The sequence below is a fragment of the Oryzias melastigma genome, linkage group LG9 (assembly GCF_002922805.2).
Source record: "Oryzias melastigma strain HK-1 linkage group LG9, ASM292280v2, whole genome shotgun sequence".
Lineage (NCBI taxonomy): Eukaryota > Metazoa > Chordata > Actinopteri > Beloniformes > Adrianichthyidae > Oryzias > Oryzias melastigma.
Window position 1 is genome coordinate 21,033,687 of NC_050520.1, and position 20,183 is coordinate 21,053,869.

A 20,183-nucleotide genomic window follows, 5' to 3' on the forward strand; every position below is an offset into this window, starting at 1 on the left:
GTGAAAATATGATAGAGCTGAAAAAATAAAAAACAGATCTAAAGGCTTTTACAGATAGCAAATTATTTAACTAACATTTTCTTAGGATAGTTTTGATCTTTGGTAAACTCCTCTTTATTTATCTTTGCTAAGTCTAAGCGTCACAACTGTTGTCAGAAATTCCACGATCTACTCTAATTTCAAAAAGTTCCTTCTCCACTGTCAAGAACTCAGAATCACCAAATGTAGCTTGTCTATTTCCTCCACGAGACATTAAAGCCTCTTAAAACCGCTTATTTTTGGAGGTAAATTGCATTTTTTTAGCCAAAAGGGAATAACATGTTTTAATTCAATATGTAAAGGGAGATATATATGATATTTTAGAAATGTGATGTGGTTGATCTGACATTTTAGCTTTTCACCAAAGTAAACGTTGACTTAGCCAAACTGAGTTGAGTAGAGCATTGTTGAAAAAAAAAAAAAGGTTATAATTGAGATAAGCTGATATTGAAGTAGAATTGGACATAAACTCCTTTACCAAACAAGATTAGTTGCTGGAAAGCTCAGAAATTTTTAGCTTCTTGTCCAATAAGGAGAGAAAAATGTTACTTAAAGAGTTAATTTGCTTAAAAAAAACAAACAAAAAATTAAAACAGAATTTATCGTCTATTAAGAATAAAAAAAGACGTATGTTCTTAGTGTGAAAAATGATCCAAAAGGAGTGTTTACAGTTCTATAATTTATATAAAGATGAATGTAAGGATTCAAAACACTCATTTATGAACACTCACGGCACAGCAACAGAATATGTTTTATGATGTTGTGGGCAAGTGATTGAATGTGGCTGCAAAGCTTAGAAACAAGCCGACAGAGCCAGACCTGCATGGCCTTCTTTTTCAAGGAGAGAGAGTGATCCAAGCAAGAGCATGTGGGAGGCAAACGAGTGGGTGAGGGGTTAAAAGGAGCCCATCTCAACTAATTCTGAAAATCTGAACTTCTTTTCTAAAGTCAGCATTTCAAATTAGAGCGTGTCCCCTCTCATTTAATGCATCATTTTACAAAGTGATAAATTTCTGAATTAGACATACATCCTTTTTTGCTTTTAAGATACTGGCCCTCATAAGGGAGGGAGCAGCTAGTGTGGAGGATTTAAGAGTGTTTCGCCGTGTCAAACATTAAAACCCACAGGGAGAGCATCAGCACAATTAGACAAGGGTGAAGGAAAGAGAGTAGAGGGAAAAAAAAACATCCACAGACAAAATCAGGATCCTAAGAGCAGCAGCAGCAGCACCCGTCTGTACAGTAACGTGGTTATCTGTCGCGGGTGATCCTTTTAAACGCTTCGTTTGCAGGGATAAAAGCAGAGCTGAGGAAATAAACTTAGTTCTGCTTCCAATCTGCAAATCCTTGGTGGTCATGGAAGATGATCCCAATTTGCTTCTGAGAAGCACTGTCAGATCTCACAATAATAAATAATTTAAAGCTTTAAGCACCAATTATGCTTGATAAATGTGGTAAGCCTGTGGACCACTGCTTGCCGTAGTCAGACAATGCAGAGGTTCCAGCAAAAATATGTCAGTTAGCACTAAGTCATATGTTTGTTTTTCCTTTCTGCTATTTCCCCTCAGGGGTCACCACGGCAAGTTGCTCCATGATTCGTACATGTAATTTGGCTTCATTTTTAGGTCGGGTGCCCTCCCTGACCCAACTTTCAGCATTTATTTGGACTGGGGACCATCACATGGAAACACTGGGAAATTCCTCCACTGAGAGACGCTTAATGGTAAGTAAAGTCAGATCCATTAATCAGCTTCAGGTTTTATGTTGCGAAATAAGGACTAATGTATGTTTTTTAACAATTACAGTAAAGCTGCAAGTAAGGTATCATAATTATTAGAATAAAAGTAGCAGTGGAAACTCAAAAAGTGAAGAGACAAGCAGTAACTTAAATTGGAAAGAAAATTAATTTGTAAGTCATTACCTGCTCTCTTTAGGGGCTGCCACAATGAATCATCTCCCTCCACCTAACCCTGGCCTTTACATACTCCTTGCTCTCATCAACCATCCTATTAGCCTCCTTCATTACATCTATAAAGCTTCTCTTTGAATTTCCACAAGGCCCTTTTCCAGGTGACTCCAACCTTAGCATCATTTTAACCCCATATAATCACTTGCCCAAACTATCTCAATCTGATTTCCATGCTTTAATTTCAAACACATCTATGAGCTTTTACTCTGATGTTTTTATTCCTGATCGTATCCATCTTTGTCACTTCCAAAGAGAACCTCCGCATCTTCATCCCTGCCTCCTGTCTGTTTCTCATAGCCACTGTCCCTAAACCAACAACATGGCTGTTCTTGCCACATTCTTCTGCACCTTGCTTTCATTCTTGCTGACACTCTTTTGTCACACATCACACCTAAAGCCTTCCACCTCTGTTCCAACCTGCTTGCACAAGCCTCTTCAACTCTTTCCAACACTCTGTTGCTCGGACTGTTGGCCCCTAAGTACTAATAGTCATCCACCTTCATTACTCCAACTCCCTAACCTCACCTAGGTTCCTCTTATTCACACACAGATACCCTATCTTCCTGCACCTGACCTTCATCTATCTATTTTCTAGAGTAAACCTCAACTTCTCTAGCTTTTGCTCTACCTGCTCCCTGCTCTCTCTACAGAGCAGGATGTCATCTGCAAACATCATGGTCCACAGAGATTCCTGTCTAACCTCATCTGTCAGACTGTCCATCACCACTGCAAACAAGAAGCGACTCAAAGCTGATCCTTGGTCCAGTCCCACTTCAGTCCTGAGCTCATCTGTCAGACCTTCACCACAACTCACACCTGCCTTACAGCTCTCATACATGTCTTGAAGGACTCCAATGCACTTCCTTATGAAAACCACAGCTCCTCTCTCTGTCCCTGTAACCTGTCAAGGGCTTTATCAAGTTCTACAACACAGCTCCTTCTAACCTTTTCTGTACTTAATTTGTTGTGGTTCAAAGTTATGCCAATAATAAAGAACCACTAGAATACTAAAGCAAACACACTGCCTATTTTCTCCCCTATGTTACAGAAAGGTTGAAGAGAAAAAAATGGAAAAAGTGTTATAGTAAACGATCTTCTGACTGAGAAAACTACAGTAGATATGATGTTAGTCCGGACTATAATTGAGCTGAATATTGAACCAATTATACATGTATTTTACATAGCATACATTTTATTCCTAAAGCTATAAAACTACTAAGCTAGTCTACGGTATACCTTAGAGTAGGGGTGTAGAAGTCAGGTCTCGAGGCCTCCTGCTGATTTTCCAGAAACCCTGCCTTATCTGCAGCTGATTCCCTGGATCAGGTGTTTGGCCAACAAGAAGCTTCAATGACAGGTTGGTTGGAAAACATGTAGGACAGCAGCCCTCAAGGACTGACTTTGGACACCCCTGCCTTAGGGGAAAGTGTCACTTTAATCTGAAAACCACTCTCTGAAACCAAACAAAGTGTCAAAGTACAAGCCATTTTTTTCTCTTTTTGATGTTTTTAATGGAAGAATGTATGTTTTTCAAATGAATATTGTTTTCTGCTAGATTATCTTTATCTTTTATTATTTCTTCTACTAAATCTATGCTTTTCATTTTCTAAAGGAAAATAAGAATAATACAATAAGCTCTTCATTGATGATGTTTGACAACTACTGGTAATACTTTTTGCCATATGTTTAACAAGAAAAAAAAATGCTAAAAAAAAGAATACAAATATTTTTCAACCTATGATCAGGTATTGCCTTTTTTCATTAAGTGTTCTAATCTCTGTTTTTTTTTTCTAACAAGAACACACCAGGACTTTTTCAGCTTCAATAATTATTTTATGTGAGAATAAATGTATAAGAATACCTACACAGTTGAACCCTGAAGGTGGGAAATTGCTCTCCATCTTTTAGCACATTTTTTTCCTTTGTGAAACTTGGTTACATCAAATAACCTTTTATTCTTAAAAAAAGGGCAGAATTAAAGTAGATTCCTCCCACAAGAGAAAAAAATAGTTCATTTCCTTAAAGAGAAAATAGCAAAAACATTGCATTTCTGCCAACTCTGGGCTTTCAATTTCAGAGCACAGGCTGCTAGATCTAATAAAATTTAAGTTTTAACCTGGTCGCAGCTGCTGGTGGAAACAAAACATTAGAGCACCTAATGCTGAAACAGAGATACTTGAAGAGAAAAGGTGGCTGAATGGTTTATATGTTGGCACAAACCCATGTTTGCCTAGACAAGTCGCTATGTCTGTTTGGGTTAAATGTTCTGGTGGCCACTGGAATCCAGTTTGTGAATGCCTCCATTGAACCTCTGGGGCAGGGGCATGGCTGTGAGGCCATGGACAGGCAGGAGCCACTGGTCACCACAGTTGAAAATTGTGCCCTCATGCTGTTTGCTCTTCTGCCTCCTCTCCTGTATGGTCACCACTGTGTTTTCTCAAGTGTGGATATGAAAAAGAAGCAAATAGGATGTGATTTGTGGACTGAGGGCCATCTTGCAGAAACTACGATGGGTGTTGACTTTATTTTATGAAGTTTTTCTTCTGTGTATGTGTTTGCCCAACCCCTGACAAACCCAATTTAAAAGAGATGTTTGTATAAATTATTCATTATTGCGTTCTTGTTCTGACAGATTTACAGTAAAAATGTATATTACGTTGAGGAGACTGAACTGTTTGAATGGTTGCCATGAGCCAACTTGTGTCAAAAACAATCATTCATTTGTTTATTTCACTGTGAAGAAATATTTCCATTCAGTCAGCTAAGAAGTCCAGAAAGAAAACTCAGACATATGGAAAAAAAAAAATGTTAATTACTAGTTTAATCAATGCTGGACATCCTCTGATGGAGCCACAAAAGAGACAATTAGAGAAAGATCTGAAATGCCAAATATAATTTCATACACTGAGCACTGCAGAGAGAATCAGTTAAAGTTAACCGGCCATATAACTCATCCACTAAAATATTATTTTCTTCCCCACAGGCTGAGGTCACTCATGCTGAGTTAAAAAGGATTTTTGTTATGATGTCTTGTGGAAGAGAGATGGCATTAACAAATTAGCATTTTAACTGCAAAACTGCTTTGCTCCTCATCTCCATAGCATCTAGTTTCCCTTCTGTACAAGTGACACAGTGATGCAATGCGACAGGTGCTCCTGAACACAGCTGGTTCTCACACTTCCAAGTTTAGGACGTAATAGTCAGCTGTTGGATCATTAGTTGGTCACCAAAGTGGGCAAAGGTGCAGACTAGAACAAGATTCTATCAATTAGAAATGGAAGCAGAATGTCAGTGAGAAATAGTGAATGATAACACTTGAGCATCACATGTGAAATTGTAATATTCCCTACCCAAAATAAGTCAAAAATTGGCAAAAATTGGCATTGACACAAATAATTTTAAGGATAAAATATTTGACTTTTTAAAAGCAGAATTTCAATTAAAATCAACACACTCAATCCTGACTATAAATACTAAACAAAGGAAAAAACATAACTAACAAACAAGTTTAAAAGCCATTCAAAATGTATAAAAGTAAAAACTGTTCAAAAGAAAACTAAATCTCTGACTCCTCAGACAGACCATTTCAAAAGGTTCTGACCGCAAACTCTTGAATATCATCTCTGGAACAGACAGCAGGATGTGTTTGTGGTGGCTTACATATAAAACTAGACATACATTAAAAGTGATATTTAGAATATTACAATAGATTTTTATTAAGTACAGTGAGTGGAGAAACACTTGAACGGGAGTCTTAAAGTAAAAAAGTAAAGTAAAAAAAAAGTTTCAATTGTAAAAAAAATGAATAAAAAAATAAAATCCTTTTTTTGACCATTTCTATTACTTTATACTACAGATGGAGGAGTTGTGTCTGTCGTAATGTAATAATTGATCCAATACTGGTATTTGATGTAATACCTATAGGAGAGCTCATGGTGGGTTAATGGTACATAGAACAAGAGTTCTATGGTAGGAAAAGAGACTCAGCTTGTGGAGGAATTTTACTGGCAAGATATAGTCGGGCCAACTTCCATGCACAGTGTAAGCTCTGAAATTCCATCCCTTGAGCGGTTGGACTCTTTACCATTTTGGAGTTGCTTAGGATGAGCGGACTGGTATGGGCTTATTCATGGGATAAGAGGGTTGTGTAGAGTCAGAGGGATATGTCTCTGACTGTAGTTTTGGCCTTTTGAGTACCCGGCCTTTCTAGAGCCTCTTGGAAGGATACTGATCCTTCTCCTGGGGAATTTCAGTGTCCATGTGCCAAATGACAGAACCACCTGGAAAGACTGGGTGACGATTGGGTGGAATTGCCTCTTTGGTATAAACCTGAGTTTTCTGTTGTTGAACTCCTGCGCTTGACACAATGTGTCCACCACCAATATGAGCACAAGGCACCTGAACTCCCTTAGCAAGAGGTTGAAGATCAACTTCGAACTGAGTTTCAGGGGACCTTCAGCTGTGTGTCTTGTAAAAGGAGAGGCAAAGGTGTCAACTGATCACTATTTGGTGGTGAGTTGGACCCACAGAGGTGGATGCCAGAAAGACTTGGCAGAACCAAACTTGCTGTGAGGCTTTGCTGGAATCCCCAAAAGGTAGAAAGATAGTTTGCCATCTCTCAGTGGGTGGCAACCTTCTGGATCCTACAGAGGAGTTTCAAAATCTTGCTCACAAGTGTGGAAAGATTGGAGAGTACAATCGACAGTCCAATTAGTGAGACGTCTGCTGTCGAATCAGTCCATCATTGTGAAAAAGGAGCAACACCAGAAAGTGAAACTCTCAATTTACCAGTCAATCTTTGTTCCAAACTCATTTGTGGTCAGGTCTTAAGCCTTGGGTCATGATCAAGAGAACAAGGTCCTGAATACAAGGAGCCAAAATTAGTCTGCTCTGCTGGGTATCTGGGCGCTCTCTTAGAGACAGGGTGAGGTCCTTGGTCACCCGTAGAGCCACTGCTCCTTCACATTGGAAGGATGCAGCTTAGATAGCTGTGGAATCTGGTCAGGATGTTTCCTGGAGACTTACATTTTGGGGAGTTCTGAGCATGGCTCTCTTGGTGAAGACCCCGAGAAGACAAAGAAACCGCTTGAGAAACTCTGCCTTTTCGGGATTCCCCTGTGGAGCTGGTGGAAGTGGATCCAGAGAAGGAAGTTTGAGCATCTGTGTTTAGACTGTTACCCCTGCAACCAAGTCCCGGATGAGCGGAAGATAAGATTTGGATGACCCTTTAAAAAATTGATCAAACTAACTAAATATAATAATTTAATATACTCATATGTTTTACTAAAATACATTTTGTACTTTAAGTTTCCCGAGACAGAAGATAGGACAACAACGACAAACTTTACACAGCTTTGCTTTTGTCCTCGACAGCTATTGCTTCTAGGACTCATGTGCTAGAACAAAGAGAGATTCCTGGACAGGACAAACAAACAGTTTCATGCTCCCCTCAAAAGCATAACAAATCTCAGAACATGAAAAACGAAGCTGCATAGTCAGGATCATTCAGCATTTTATGTCCCTGCATAAAACTATACCCTATTGTTTTAGAATTAAGCACAGCCTTAAGGTCTGTAATTATATCTCCACAATAGCTGGTTTTCAGAAAAGGTCTGGAAATAGCATTGGATGGTTCCGGTTTGAGCTTCAAACTACAGAGCTTCTAAGCGCCTGACAGGGTATAAAATGGCAGAGAGCAGAGAATAAAGCCACTGGCTGCTATCGTTTCACGGCCCGTGGAAAAGAAAAGGCCTCTGCCATTGTCCAACGACTTCCTGACTAGCGGTGTGGTACACGGTTTTATAAATCTGGGTGCAGTGCTCTGACAGTTATTACAAAAGGCATTACTGAATGTTTAAAATGATTACAGGCAAGAAGAGAGAAAAAAGTAAACAAAGGAGTTCTGTAGATGCTACGATGAAAACAAATAGAAGCAAGAGTGTACATTTGTGGTCATATTTGAAAGCAGATTCATTTTCTAAAATAATAATAACATAATTATAAACCGATTTCATTAGTGAGCTGCCTGGCTTGATGCCTAACTACCCAGCAAATAGAGATGATAATGTCATCATATCACATACAGTACAGGGGAATCCCAGTAGTGTGCTGCCAGTGTGAGCCCCTATCTGAAAAGGACAAGTGCTTGTCTGCATGTACATGAGGCGGTGTCGTTAAAAAAAATCACAAGAGTCCATGTATGTGCGCTTGTAAGAACATTCATTGACTTTGGCTTTGTAGCTGGCTCCCGGGCAGTGCTTTACCTGGGACGTAATCAGTCAGTGAGTCTCACTGCCGTGTGGGACCTCGCAGCTGGAGGGCTGTGATAGTGTGTGTGCGTGTGCCTGCCCGGGTGTGCGCATATGTGTGAGAAAGAATCAAAGCAGGGGAAACGAAAGTGAGACAGAGAGAGTCTAAAAAGAGCGTGTAGACGGCTGTGCTGACCAGAACGCCCTTCTGGGAACCTGCTTTCTAAAATTCAGAGCCCAAGGCTTACTCTCAGACTAGCCACTGTCAAGGTGATCTACCGTCCCACCACACACATGTCCAGAGGTGTACACACATAAAGAGGAAATGTGGCTGTGCAGAAATATTATGTCATGCAGAGAGAGTGACTTGTCATGCCCACAAATGCTACACACATTCACCCCAACATACAGAGCTCGTAATTGCTATATTTCTTTAGGCAAACCTGGTTTTCGTCCAGTTTTTTAAGGAAATAGCTTGCACAAATTAATCAGCTGTCAGTATAATTCCTAACTGCTTCTGACAGTATTTACGGCACATGCCAGCCGTTGGAGCTTTTGGCCAGGCGGCGGTCCTTCTCAACGAGGAGCCGCTGGGTTTCATCCACGTTGAGCTTCGAGAGCCCTTTGGGTTTCTGTCTTTCTTCTGAGGTGAGTGTAGATTTAGGGGCAAAAAGTGAAACAGTCAACTGCCATCCACACGGCTCTAAATGGCAAACTTCCACCTGGAGAATCACTTTTCACTGTGAAAAGGAGGTGATGAGGTGCAGGAAAAAGAAACCAAGGAGAAAAGAACGGTGTCCAGTAAAAGAAACAGAGCAGGTTTCCATGACAAAAAAAAGGAGCAGGGAAAAACACACAAACACTCACACACAAAATGCCTTGTGGCACCAGGGTTTTGCGGCATGAGAGCAGAGACAGCTTTACCGGGAAAGCCGGCACATTGTTGCAGGGCTCGCACATGAATACAAACTCATAGTTCCCCCTCTCTTTCTGCGTTTTTAATTCTCTTATTCCATAATTTTTAAGAAGATGAAGCTCTTAAGTTTCGGGGATACAACTGTTGACTACAAATTGTGTTCAAGACTTCTATCAAGAATATATGCCTTCACAAAAAAGATAATTGAGGTGGATTCCACCACAGTTAGACCTTTAGACCTGTAGGGCCAACTTGCAAGAATTTTTGGTGAATCAAAGTTCCTCCAGAACAATGCAAGAGGAAAATAAAGTCATTCTAGTCATGAATAATCAATGCATCTTTATTGAATGAAAAAAAATAAAAGAAATTCTTTAAAAGTGAGGCTTGCATTTGTGTGTATTTACAAAAACATGCTGGAAAATAATGAGAAATTAAATAATTGTCATGTAATTCACAAGGATTTCAAGATTTTATATGGTAAAATGTATAGTATTTGGTTCTCCATTTGTTTTATATGTCCTTTTTACACTGAGCTGTTTGGTTAAGAAAGAAATTAAGTTCTTTGATTAATCTGCTTTCGCTTTCACAAGTGTGAGCCCCGTTACATGAACTTTGGTGTGGAAAAAACAAGTGAACCCTGGTTTACTTGTGTCTAGATTCACTTTGAGCTCACAAACTGACAAGTTAGAGAACCAAAGATCAAAAGTAATGCAAAGACAGTAAATGGCATAAGTGTCAGGTATTTAAAAAAAACCAAAAAAAAAAAACAGTGCACATTCAAAGAAGTGGAAAAAAGCGAAAAAAATCCCACAAAGTTGGGGCTCAATTAACGAACCAGTGCTTACAAACATGCAAACTTGACAGCCCACGTTGCACTTTAGTCACCAACTGCATTGAATCTGTTTAACAAGTAAAGCAGTCTAATGTGTTTAGTATCATTTCTCTCGACAAATTAACAATAAAGTACAAGTGCAAAAACAACACACATTGTTTTATATTGAACAAAAACAGGATTACTAAGGCTGTTTTTTGTGCCTACTTTAGATGTAAAGGCACATTCAAACTTTCAAAATATAACCAGATACAAATCCTAGGCATGGACATTACAACAGGTGAAGGGAAAAACGCAACCTCTCACCTGTGGTGAAGGCTCGGTACAAAGCTTGGACACTATGTGCTACAGATGTCAGAGCATCCTCATATGTTCCAAAAGGGCCTCAGTCCTTGCTCTCCCACTCCTTTCTCTGTTGCATTGATTTAATATGTGCTATATACTTTCAAAAATAGCCTGTGAAAAATCTCCCCAAGATTAAAGAAATGTAAAATAAGTTACTGAAGGGATTGAGTCTGTGTTTTTGTATGTGTTTATTAGAGTAAGGTGGCAAATCTGACTATATTAGTGTGCACTTTTTCATAATTTTAACATAGTCAAATGTTTATAAGATATGAATGCAAATTTTAGACTGCTTGACTCTATCAAACTGTCTTCCTCAGTTTACAGATGGCTCTGACGGATAATGCTGCTAAGACAAAATCAAGCAGACAGACTGCGAGGGCTTGGCAAAACAAAACTGGCCATTTGTAATGTAAGAAAACAAAGATGATATAAGATTTATTGAACCAGCACAGCAGAGCAAATGAACAACAAATGAACAAGGCTCAGTGAAGGATAAAATAACACAGTGGATCGGAGGCGTCCGCAAACAGCAGTGAAAGCAGTCCTGTATTGATCTGGAGCAGTGAGCCTGCCAGCTACTGCTCCACTCCTCTTTCCAGGAAGATTCTGTACAGACGGGACTGACCTAAAGGTTTCTTACTGTACCCTGTTTGTGCATGGGTGCAAGAATCTGTGATTATATATAATATCACAACATGTCAATATGGATATCATCTGGTCCATGCTGTGTTAGTGTGTTGTCTCACAACGGAAACAGTGCAGCCTATATCTCCCTTTACAGACACTTGCTGCTGTGCTGTGCAGCTATTCTGCACTTTGTGAATGCAAGCAAGCACTTTTTGTCCAAAGTGAATATTTATCTTTTGGTGGGTGCACACATGTATTGCTTTACAGACAGTATAATCCATACTACATATGATTAAAGTGGAAGAGGGTCACAGTGACTCAGTTAACCACCTGGAGTATATGACACCACATCTCCCCTGGTGAAGACAGGACACCCCTTGCATTTGGGAACTGGGTCAAGGCTGAAATATTCATGTTTCAGGGTATATTATCCCTGCATATAACACACAGATACATGCAGTTGTGTGGTGCAAAAACTCTAAAGCATAAAGCTGAGCAGCAGCTAATCAGGCTTGCATGTTTATTGATCTTTATGCAAGATGTAAATTAACAGCAACTGAGTGAGCCAATGCTCATTTTGATATTTTCAGGAAATTTACTCCGATAAATACAAATAAAATCTTTTTGAAGGTATTGCTCCATGTACAGGTATGACTGCTTAATATATCACAAATGAGTTATCAGCTCTCTAATGCCACTTAGCTTGTAATATTTACAACTTTAAACATTTGGTAGTTTCCGAAAGCTTTTTAACTTCTACCATCCTTGCAGTAATCTTAAGGCATGTTCATATCTACAGTAATCAAAACAGATGTTATGCTGCTTCACAGTTTTCATATTTGCTTAAACAATAATTGTTAATTTTGGATTATTAACTTTAAATTGATGACATTAATAGAACGTTTTATAAATAACATGATTTCAGCCACTTCGTATTAAACTCTGCTGTACAAACATTTGTTTTTAAGCTGTTATATACATCATAGTCATGCACATAATTTATACTAGAATGCCATGTGCATATAAGAAATGCAATATATGATTATAGAGAATAAAATGATGTAGGCATTTTTATTTTTTTGTAAATGGACCAACTGACTGCACTGAACACGTTTGTTGTAATGTGTTTGCACTGTAAGTTTAGGAGTCCTTTGTGTTTTGTGTATGACACAAACACAAAAATCCTGCAATAATGCTTAAAAAACAGTTTGTGAAATAGAATTTTTTTGCTTTTCAAAAAAAAAAAAAAAGTTGCCAAATGGTGTAAATAAAAAAGGTGCCACTCAAAAACAACACAAACTAATTATTTAACTAAATAAACTAATTGAACTAAATAAAATGTCAAAAAAAAAGAAAACACGGGTCACTCAGAATGTGGTAAAGGAGAGAAAAGAAATGTAATTCACTCCATTAAGGAGAAAAAGATAAAAGCATCCTGTTATGCGTGACTTTATTGTAACAAACATTTTTAGCATCTTAAAAGTAAATTAAGTTGGTTAAAAATGAGCTAAGGGTTAAACTTGAGGCAAATCAGTAAAAGGAAGTAGCATCCAGATCTCTGCAAACATGCCTGCATCACTGCATTACCACTCAGTGATTGTCAGAGCACAAAGAAGGGAGTACATGTTAATTTAAAAAGATACTGTAAAGGTAAAATAAATAATTACTGCATTGAACCAATTATTTGAGCCCAGTGACAGTAAATTGTCTTCCAAGAATCTTGCACGTTTCTTTTAATCAATTGTGTGTGAAACAACGAATTCTTTAAAAGGTAAAATCTTGATCTTTAACAGTATTTAGCTTCATGAAACATAGGAGGAATTGAATAAATCAACAAATGTATTTATAGCTCTTTAAATCACTAAATTCATTTAATTTTTCAACGTCTGTGTGGTACAACTCTTCCAAAGGCCGGTGTTACTTCTTCTGCGTTTCTGTCGGTAGCAAATACTGATACACACACACCTGAAGTGCCCTCTAGCAGTTGGCAGAAATAATGAATACATGAGCTTATTTATTATTTTAAGTCACACAAAGTCAGACCTGAGTATATGTTGGACCAAAAGCCAAAATATGCACAATACATATATATATATACTATATATACTCCAAAAAATAAGGTGTGTTTTTATTTGTTAATCTGGGGAGTTCCTTACTGCTCAAACTTCTTCCTAAAGATTTAGGAAAGTATCAAAATGAAAATGAAAATACATTTATTATTGTATAGTTTTCAACAAACATTTTGAAAGATTTAAACTTTCATGATATGAAAACTTCAGAAATCTTGTTTCATTTAGTTTAATTGTATTGTTTTTGCAAGTTCCAAAGAATTTCCCAAACTTTTTAGACAGTACTTAGAATATTGTTTCACTTTTATATTTATTCATATTTAGGTCACCTCTTATTGTTTGCTGCCAATAATAACAGATATGATTTTGCGAGCACACCTTTGTCCATATCGGAGATACCTATATTAGGAAAGTGGGTATGCAACTAAGTTTCAATCAACACAAACTACTGTACCCTCACATCCGTACATTATGCATTAAGCTTTTTTTAACATCTTGTTGTTTTACCTCGTCCGCTGCTCAGTATGTTCAACACTGTAAACAGATGTTATTGTTCTACAGGAATAAAGTTTCTTCTTCCCAAACGCCACAGTGGAACAGAAAGAATCAGACTCAGCACTGTTCCTACCTCTGCTCTACACCCGCCGTGCACACATGCCACACGCACACAAGCACACACACAGTGAACTGAGAACACAGCCCCGGCATACAGGCACAAACAAACACACTAAAAATACAAACTACGCATATCCAAACACTCTCACTCCTTAATGAGCTAGCACTTTTAAGAAAAGACTGCCACAACTCTGTACCACACACTGATACCTTGCGGAGAACTTGCGATCGGAAGAGACGAACAGAAGAAAAGAAGCACTCTGGGATATGAAAGAGGGAGAGAAAAAGGAGGTGAGAGGAGAAATCAAAAAGCGCCTGGAGAGAGGGAGGAGAGCAGGAAGAGGAAAGTGTTGCACCTCGCTCCTCATATCTCTAAGGAAGATGATAGAAGGGATAAGAAGTGGGGGGAAGGAGCTGGAGCACAGGGTGTCTGGGTTGGCGCTGTTGATGGAGGAGGGGTTGTATGTTGTCGCTCTCGGCAAACAAACGGGTGAGTAAATAGACTCATGGGCGTAAAGCGCGGTGAAAGCAGGGGAGGCAAAGGGGTGGGTAAGCGGGTAGAATGTACACAGATGCTGAGGTGCAGGGGGGGAAACTAAGCTGATAGGGTTCCATCCACAAACTTGGGCCCGACATGTTGACGAGACTGCCATATCCGTCTCGTTTACACACACATAAGCTTATATCCCCCATCTTGATTCCTTGCATCGCCTTCCTATCGGCACTTCCCCCCGCTTCCTTCAAACAGCCATAACAACCATCTTCTCCATCCTCCTACCCTCTCTCACCCACTCCCATCGTCCCCAGGCCTGCAGGCCCTTAACCTAGCTCACATCTGCCTTTTTCTTGAACCCTCCCCCTCTCCTCCATCCTCCAACACCCCCACCCACTTCTCTGTCTATGTGTCTGTCTCCCTCATTCCCTTCTTCTCCGATCATATCCCTTGGGTATATGCACTACTGCTCTGCTGATGAGGGGGAGGATATCGCTGCCAGTGCTTTGATCCCATGAAAGCTGATATCCAGAACAGAGCTACAGATCTCGCCACTGGGCACCCTGGCATTCGAACGACACGGCCCCAGCGACGAGACTGTTTTCCGGTGCTCTGCCAGTTGGAAAGTTAAAATTACAGAGACAGGTGGAAATGAAACTGATAAAGCTGATCCTTATTAGAAAGCTTAATGTTTTCAATACCACATTACACAGCTGAGTAGTATTAATCTAGGTTTTATTTTTCAGCAAAAGAGAGTGAATTTATTTCATAAGTACATCCTGCACAACTTCAGTCGAAAACACACATTTTAACTAAATTTGACTTTTTTGACATTACAGAAGAATGTGTGTAAAGTAGTCCAAGTTCCCTTAATAAAATCAATTTAAAGTTTTTGACAACAAAAGCAACTCATACATATTAAAAACAGACAGAAGAGACATGAATATGTAAAACAACTCAAATAGTATATTTGAGTTGTTAAATGTTAAAATAATAATTTTTAAAAATCCCTGAAAACCTGTTTCTTGTTAGCAGAAGTATTGAGCAGCATAAAAATTATCATTATATTTTGGCAAGGTGTTCATATGTACCATGGTTTCTTTTTATGTTTGTCTAATCCAATGACATGGGCCACATTCTTTGTAGTTGCATAATCAGATTTTATGACTGCTTGATTTTCCCTTGCAGCTTGCCTGTTTGTTCCCACCGAAAAGAAGAAAGACATAATTCTGATTGGGCATGTTGAAGCATAATGTTACCCAGCAAATGTTCAGCTTTCTTAATTAAACAAACATCAATGAGAAACTCAACTCTTTCCATCCCAGCTCTCAGAAGAAGATCAGTTTTGGTTATTTCATGCAGCATCAATCAGCTCTTACCTTTGTTTTATTTTACAAGCACAATAAAAATATGTAACTGGCTGTAACACGGAGAACAAAAAAGAAAAAAAAAAGAAACCCCCAGATACTATTAGACGTTAAAATTATCTTCAGGTGACACTAAAAGAAAAATCTAAAAACTGTAAATCTTACAGCAGGATATGGTCAATTTCTATTTCAAAGTCACGTGTGGGAAACACTGATCTAAAATAAACTAGTGAAATGACACATTATAATTATATATTAAAAGAATGCAATGGAAAATATTCAGATTTCAACAGACTTCTTTAAGTGTCTGGCTGGTTACATCAAAGCAATTGTGAAGAAAATAAACAATTAGCCATGGACTGGGAATATGTTCATAAATAATGGATTTCTTTTTTCTCTTAGAAAATAAGTTCTGCAATGAGTAACCTTATATAGATCTAAAAGTTTCACGCTGTGAATTGACACAGAAGATATTAGCCTTTCCCCCACAGGCCACCACACAAGGAGAATAAAAGAATGCCAATGACATTTGCGTAATGAAACTGCCACAAAAACTTATGTTTCGAGTTATTTAGCAGAATTAGAAGTTGTGTCATAATTGAGAAAGAGGGAAAAATACTGTTAAAAACAAAGGAAAAGAGAATAAAAGGAAACCCTAATTCGTATTTCCTGTTTGAAGTTCTTTGTTTTCAGCAGTCATTAGTTTGCTTTTTTTTTTTTTGCTACTTTCACTGTCAGAAAAACCATGCATTTTATTCAAAATCGAAATCTTTCAAAGTCGTTGGAGCAACTTTTACAGCAGGTTACCCATGTTAAACTGGGGGATGGGCAAAGAAGAAAAAAAAAAGGAAAAAGTTTCCCCGCTGTCCATTAGTGAGCTATCAGAGTTTTATCTGTGCCAGACGCCCACCATCCTCAGCGGCGATACCAAGACAGCCTCCAGGACCTCAGGATGCCGCGGGAAACTCAGCAGGACACCGGGAGAGGTGTGACGGCTTCACTGGATGAGGCAGGCAAAGAACGCTAAGCACACATGTGCATTCACGGAGACGGAGACACACAGAAATGCCTAAATACGTACAGAGCATACACAAGCATGTATCTGGGCACACACAAAAAGACACTCCAAAGGCAGACACAAAGACAAGCAGTGACACCATCTGATATTGTAAAACTGTCACGCCTACACAAAACAGACATTTGAAATCCTGTAAGAGTTATCTCTGAACATACCATTTATGGCCAATCAATTAAAGTTAGCTTGAAGAAAAAGTCTAAAAGAAAGTACCTTTCAAGCTAAAATGTTGCTTAGATTATTTTCTTTTTCAATGGATAGATAATTTTTCTCGCACAACTGTCACATCACTGGAGTTATTGCTATTTGTATATACTGAGAAACAAAGAAAAAAATTAGTAGGTATCTACAGTATCTCTTTAGACTAAACATATTATATTAATGAACCAAAAAAAAAGACAGAATAAAGGAAAACAAAAAATGTTTAAAGCATTTCTTCAAGAGTCTCATTCACCATTAGAGATAAACAGCAGAGTCGAAGAGAAAACTATAATCTAGTCCAAAAAAGTACTTGGAAAAAAAACAACAGACACTGCATGTTGTTCAATATTTGGAAGACTTGCTGACTGTATGCTCAAATATTGCCCCGTGGCTGTTGGGCTTGAGAGAGGAACAGGGTGGCAGTGAGACTGACAGTGAGATCTCTGTCCGAAGCCAACACTCTGTTTATCCGTCTGTCTGTCTGTCTGTTTATGGGACTGTCAAATTATCCCTCTCAGCAAACACATCACCATGAGCTGAATGTAAATAACATAGTCAATGATGGTCACATGAGCCAGCCAGTTGGGAGGCTTCCTGGTCAGCCGAGCCAAGCCACTTTCAAAGGAAACATGCTTGGCCATAGCTGAAGTGGTAAACTGGTTTTGTGAGCAAGCATTGGGAAATGTTGTGATTTTTATTGGAGATATTTAATTTGAATCATACTTTTTAAGTGTTGATGCTCTTTCCAGGTTAATTTCTTGGATTGTAGAGTTTGTATGAAACATTTAGGCTACATTGGCGTTCTTGTACAACTTTCACAAAATTATGTACAGTCAATTTGGGCAGACAGGTATAGCTTCACAGTGCATTCATTTATATTTGTCTTGCATTCAGTCTTCATGCTTTTCTCTTTTTTCCCTCTGATTTTCTCTAATTGGTTGAAGCTCATTCCAGCTTTCCTTCTTGATTTCAATCTGAAGCAGTTATTAGTAATCATTGAGATTTGCTGAAGATTTTTGGATCAGATCTTATCTCTAGTAGTGTAAAATGTGCTTTCAAATTCAAACTCACTAAAACAGGATAGATACAATGCTGGACTTGTGTAAAGGAGGGACAAATTGTAGCCTATGAAGAACATCAAACCAGACCAAAATTGCTGAGAGCAACCTTATTGCATTGTGAGGTTTGATCTGTTTAGTATTCTACAATGAAAGACCAGTTTTGTTCCTCGTGACATTTTAAAAGTACAAAATCAGAACTTCGACACTTTGAATCTTGCTTTTTATACATGGTTTAAGGTGCCCTCCAAAGTAAAAAAAAAAATAAGAAAAAATATGACTAGTTATTATTTTACCCTTGAAAGGTGACACTGGACCTAGAGGTAAGCCACACTTGTCCAAATGATAGAACTGCAGCAGATAATGTTTCCAAAGCATCTCAAACTCAGCTGCTGGGACCAATGATTTCTATCTAATGTCTTAGCCACATGCACACATACTTATGTGGACCTATACCTGTGCAGGTGTTTGGGTTGGCTCGGCCCGTAGAGAGTCATAGACAGGTGCGGCCGCATCTTTAAGGAAGCGCAGGTGTGTCTTTCAGTTCCCTTTAGGCTTGGCTGGTCTCCTTGAGGGATGTCATGAAAATGTAACGTTCGATTGTTGTGCGTACAGTAAGTGTATTCACTCTTGTTATTGGTGTGGTGTGTGCACAGTTTACTGACTGTGCATAAATGCTGCTCGCACAGGGCATGCAGGGGATACAGAAGTGCCCATAGGATGGACATATGCTCACATAAACTATACTTTGATTGTCTAATTCCCTTATTTCTAACAGTTAGGCACCAATTATAGACTGCGCAAAGGTTGAACAAGGAGTGAGCACATGAACATCACTAACAGGTGGCTTGTGCAGTGCGCAGGTTTTGGAGAGTTAAAAAATACTGACATATGACATACTTGCATCTCACCTGCTTTAGTCTTTGTCACCTGCAGCATCCCTGCAGGAAAAAAAATGTGAATGAATGTTTTCGCTCTACAGGCTCACAGTGTGGTCTTTAATCTTAAAATTTTGTGCGGGCCACCAGGCTGCCCCAAACAGGTTTGCCTATTTTTGCCAGGAGACCTTATCCACTTGGAAGGACAGTTCATTAATCTGTTCATTAAACGTTGAGGACTGTTGTGACTAAGGCATAAGATAACATTGTTTTTTGAGCATTATCACTTAGAATCTGCCTGGTCGGGTCGGAACAGGGCTTGATAAATATTTATATTTCAATACTTCCTTGGTCTAGCAACGTTGTTGAGACCTGTTCAATTTAAAATAATCAAAGATGCAGTGTTGCATAATTAAAAACACAACTAGTAAGTTCACCCCCCCCCCAGTTTCCAGGTAATTGATCACACCCGTGTCAGGTCTCCTAATGATCATTGTATTCAAGTGTCTAAAAACTTGAATTATTGCAGAATTACTGCAAAATAAGCAGTATTTCTGCAAGAAAGAGAGCTGACCATAGCCCCAAAAAAGAACCAAGCATCTAGTGACTAGGACGTTATCAAACAACAACTAGACGACATCCAGGCTCAGCTAACTCTGCTAATGGAGCTTGTGGAAGAGATACTACAGAACAGAGCACAAAATTACCAAGATAATTGGCTCGGCCTCTTGGAGAAAAGAATCGACGATGTGGAACAACAAGCAAGAATTAATAATGTCATCCAACTCAAACTCAGATTTCAGCCTAATGCAGCTAACGTTAGCACAGACGCTAACAGTTGTGCTGCTGGGGCCGCAGACAAGAGCACGGAAAGTCAAGTTGGAGTATTTCTTGTGTCTAAAGGGATGTTCTTGGATCTAAATACTTATTAGACGGTGATAATTAATGTAAAGAGAATGATAAGGTAGAGCTGGGGAGTGATCATATAAATTCGCTTCCTCCCACTCTCTTTCAAGCAATGTATAATTTGATGGCTAGTTATCCTATATCTTTGTATGGTTGCAACCATCTGTTGATTGTATTGCTCATACATTTTTCTTGGTTTGATAGCTCGAAATAAACCATTTAAATTCAAATGGAATTCAAATTGTTTTAACTTTGCTGATCTTTCTGACAAATATGTGTTGTATGGTCGAATTCTGTAATTTGTGTTACCGTTATCACTAGAATATACAAACTGAAGTTTTATTACACCAATCCTGTAAATGAGTAAAGCCCTTTTGCTGCTCTCCACTTAAAGACTACTGGTCACCCTGAAGAGCAAATATGAGTTGATGGAACAGTGAAGCCAAAAAAGAAGTATGTGGTACATGTGCCACATTATTTGACCGGTAAGATGCTTGGGTGAGATGTTGAGGGTACTCCTGTTAAAAGGTAGCACTCTTACACAC

The 20,183-nt window shown here is 38.7% G+C and overlaps 1 long non-coding RNA gene across 1 annotated transcript in view; it reads left to right on the forward strand.

Annotated features, from left to right (window-relative positions):
* The first annotated feature begins 1,550 nt into the window (after positions 1–1,550).
* The window catches only part of LOC112148861, a 56,081-nt gene continuing 37,448 nt past the window's right edge, over positions 1,551–20,183 (forward strand). The window contains exon 1 of the long non-coding RNA XR_002919700.2: positions 1,551–1,762. This is a non-coding gene — a long non-coding RNA (uncharacterized LOC112148861). The remainder of the gene's footprint in view (positions 1,763–20,183) is intronic.